The 4,274-nt window shown below is 43.3% G+C and overlaps 1 long non-coding RNA gene across 1 annotated transcript; it reads right to left on the bottom strand.

The window, feature by feature from the left end:
- Positions 1-3,027: 3,027 nt before the first annotated feature.
- LOC119305657 lies at positions 3,028-4,274 on the bottom strand. Its single transcript, XR_005148730.1, has 2 exons — positions 4,166-4,274; positions 3,028-3,461 (listed from the first exon to the last, which is right to left on the bottom strand). It is a non-coding gene; the product is annotated as an uncharacterized LOC119305657 (long non-coding RNA).

Here is a 4,274-nt window from a genome sequence, read left to right as displayed (position 1 = left end):
ATCGCATCAACGCCGGTCTCGGGGTCTACCGAAGAAGAAGAGAGGGGAAGAAACAGTAAATATGGAGCAAACAAAGCATCACAAAATATAACAAGGCAATACGCGGTGCTAGGTATGCCCTAACGCGGTAGGAGGTGATACCGGCGAAGGGTGGGGAACATCCGGGAAAGTATCCCCGGTGTTTTGCGTTTTCGGGCAGAGGAGCCGGAAGGGGGAAAGTTGCGAGTTCGGTATGTTAGGGATGTGTGGCGGACGAACGGGCTGCGCATCCGGATTCGTCTCGTCGTTCTAAGCAACTTTCATGTACAAAGTTTTTTCATCCGAGCTACAGTCTAATTTCTATGAATTTTCAAAGTTTTAAAGTTTTTCTGAATTATTATTAATTCAAAAATAAATGTGAAATACTAGGTGCACCCAGCTCTGGGTACACAGAAGTGTACCAAAGGGGCTGACATGTGGGTCCAGGGAGTTAGGTTGACCCAGTCAATATTTGACTGGTCAACATAGGAATAGTATAAGCGGGTCCCGTGTGTCATAGACTTGGGCACTTTTTAATTTAATTTGTTACTTTAATTTACAGGGTCCACATGTCATAGGAACTACACCTAACCATTATTTATCCTAACTAGTACTACTAATCAGCTAACTAAACTAAACAGGGCCGGCCTCATCCAGAGAGTCAGCCGGCCATGCGCGCACACACACCACACACATACACACACGCGAGCCATGGCTAGAAGCAGCAAAGCAGAGCAGCAACTGGCAGCGGCAGCAACTAAGCTATAGCAGCGGCAACAGTATGCGAGCAGCATCAGCAGCTCGAGGAGAGGAAGCAGCAAGGCGAGCGCGGCGTACAGGCGCGCGGCGGCTGTAGTGAGCGCGGGCAGGGGCAGCGCGAGCAGCAGCAGTGGCACGGGGGGAGCCGCGCCAGTACGCATGGTGCAGCGGCAGCAGGTAGCAGACGAGCAGCGACGATAGCATCAGCGGCACAGCGCGGGCACACACAGGAGCAAAGCCCCCGTCCATCGCGGCCTCGGGCAGGCACGGGTCTACCACGACGGATCGACGGTGGGGCTAGGGAGAGACGGAGGAGGAGCTCACAGCGAGCCTGTAGAGGTGCTAAGTGGGCTCGGGGAGGGCTCGATGACGCCGGAATCGAAGACGAACGCCGGCGGTGGTCCGAGGTAAACAGAGCTCGATCCCGACGATGTAGTTGCTCCCGACTTGAGCTCGTGGTCGAGGAGGACGTAGCGGTCGCCGGCGGAGCTTCTGGAGACCTTGGCGCGGCGAGTGGAGGCCAGTGGCCGCGGGATCGACAAAGAGCTTGGCCGTGGTGGTTCAGCCATGTATGCGGAAGAGGAAAGCGGCGCGAGGGGGAGAGGGAAAGAACGCTAGGGTTCGGCCTGGGTGGTCGGGGGAGGACTTGTAGGCGATGGGGAGGAACTGGATGGCCGGCACGTGGCCATCCATGGCCATGGACGTGCGAGGGGAAGCCACCCAGCCTCCTATGAACAGGAGGTGGAATATAAGATGGGGAGTTGGGCTGGATTCAGTTAGACGGGCCAAGTGGGGCAGATTAGGTCTGTTGTTTTGTTTCTCTTTTCTTTTATTCATGCTTTATAATGATATGTTTTATTTTCTATTTGTTATAGTTTTATAAAATATAAAATTAGTTCCTAAAATAGTATAACTACTTATTCTAATGCCACAATAACTTGCTACCCAAAAAATAGTTTTGTAGTTATTTAATATTTATAAGTATTTAGATAATAGTTTTCGCTACTGTTTTATTCATCTAATAGTATTTAGACATTTTCTAAAATTGTGTTTACCTCACCTTAATTACTTATGCAATAATTGGCACAGCCCGAACATTTTTGTTTCAATTTTTTGAAAACTTTCCTTGTTTGTCACATTTTGAATCTAAATTTTGGACCGGTTTTGAACTAACGCGAGATTAGCATCAGTAATCGAGGTGACATGGCATCATTAGTAGATGGTTACTGTAGCTTAATTATCCGGGCGTCACATGATTGCATCAATAGTATGATTGGAAAAATATTTCAGATTTGTAACAGCACACACACGATACTTACAGAATTTTATGGAAATGCATGAGTTCTGATTTATCAGTACATAGTTTTATGGAAATGCATGAGTTAACTTCTTCTAGGCACTATTTGGACATATTGAAGACTAGCTAATGTAAGGATAGGCAGAGAACACTTAGTATTGAACTTTTTTCCAAGTATGTATTGAACTGATTTTTTTTTCAATGAGCTGTTGTAGTATAGGTACTAGAGCTACCAGTATCTTTTTATATATCATGATAAAAAGCAAACAAACATGCATGATCTCCACCAGACCATTCTCTCATCATCTTCAGAACATACATACTAGAGAAAATTGAACTGACAATAGAAGAAATTTATACTTTTTTGGGACTGTATCATGTAATACCACATCCGGAAAGCATGCCAAGCGAAATGTATACTTATTTTTAGTTGAAGAACTAGCAGTCTTGCAGCACAACAGGCACATCATGGTGCTATTAACTACTCCCTCCGTCCCATAATGTAGTGTAGTGTCAAAAAACGTCTTACGTTATGGGACGGAGGGAGTAACTTACAGAGATCCTTTCTGCTTTGTAGTAGTACCTAAGGTTACAAGGGTCGGAAATTTACCATTTGAGGCTCTATGTTTATGTTAATAGTACCGAAATATCATTGCATAGTAGTGGTTGTCAATTGAATCTTACAAGTCCAAACAAACCCATAGTTGAACTATAAGCCTGACAAAAAAGAATAAACTCGCACTGACAAATGGATGAATTTAATCTAGAACACCGTTCTCCTTTAGACGGTCTATTAATGCCACACACATGCACAAGACAATGTGCCAAGAAATCAATCTGCACAAGTTAGAAGGCACAAACACCACGATGGCTGCTCTAGACCACAGAATGGATGGAAGCACGAGACGATAAAATAAAATAAGAATTGACTTGAACTTAAACCAAAATGATAATTGAACTCAACTAAAATTAGATATTGGGCTGAATTAAAATAAGAAACATATAGAAAAATTAAATTCTATAAACACAAGCATTTTCAGCAATCAATTTTTCCTCTTGAATATGTAGAGGGACACACCTTGTTTTTTCTATCAGATTCCTACATCCAGGCAAAGAAGTGGCTATAGGAGCTTCAGGACAAGGTACTTCAGTCCATGTTTTTGTACTTTCTCGTTGCATTGCTTCAGTTTGGTTCCATGAACACTATGCTTCAGTTTCGGTTGCAGACCTTGTCATCACGGCGGGTGGGCACCATGGAGGAAGAGGATCTGGAGCAGAAGCTCTCACACGATGAAGTTGTGGACGGCGCCGAGAACGTCGGTGGAGACATGTTCGGAGAGGTTGTAACATATCTACAGAACTGAAGGATATGCTTTTTGTATTATCCCTGATCACAATGAACAAAGTATTTAGGACTAATGCATACATGACACTCGATCAATACTAATATGGACAATATTTGTTAAGTTTCTATCTACAAACCTACCAACTTTCTAAACATGAACTTCTCGCTAAGGTTGTTCTTCGGTATTAAAAACTGTTTTCTGCATTAACAACAAACACCTAAAGAGCATCATGCTTGCAACTAGAAAACATGTCTTCTTTTCCCCTTTTTCACACAAACTACTTTGCAAAAAATCATGACACAGTTTTTGCAGTACAAGAACACTTAAACACAATAATTCTCTGCAAACGAATTTTTGAAAGCACAATTTATTTATTTTTCACTGCATTTTCTCCACAATTGGAGCAACAAATGCCATCTATTTATTGTAAAATGGAAGTACGAAAACATTTGTAACATGAATTTTGCTAACAGACATGTACTGATAAACTACTGAAGCTATTTGTTAATGAACTGTACTTAGTTTGGACAGGCAGCTCAACCTCTTTTGGCACATGGGCACATGTATTAACATATCTAGTTGACAAGAGGTACCAAATGTCTGAAACAAGAAAAAGTACAGAAGCTGAATCAACACCGTACAACTTTTTGCTCCATGAACTAATGAATCCTCACCCAGCCGCAATTTTTTTCTATTTGGATTCTATTGAACTGAAAAAACCCGACAACGTGTACTGAAAAAATACCTACGGTGTCAACTGAAAAAAGTGTACAAGTGTAGATGTGGGCATTGATCCGGTGCAGGGAGATGGCAGCGTCGCCGGCTGGGCTGCGGGCGGTGGCGGGATCCAGGGT

The sequence above is a fragment of the Triticum dicoccoides genome, chromosome 5B (assembly GCF_002162155.2).
Source record: "Triticum dicoccoides isolate Atlit2015 ecotype Zavitan chromosome 5B, WEW_v2.0, whole genome shotgun sequence".
Classification (NCBI taxonomy): Eukaryota; Viridiplantae; Streptophyta; class Magnoliopsida; order Poales; family Poaceae; genus Triticum; species Triticum dicoccoides.
Note: the sequence above shows the minus strand (reverse complement) of the source record. Positions and strands in the feature narration are given on the sequence as shown.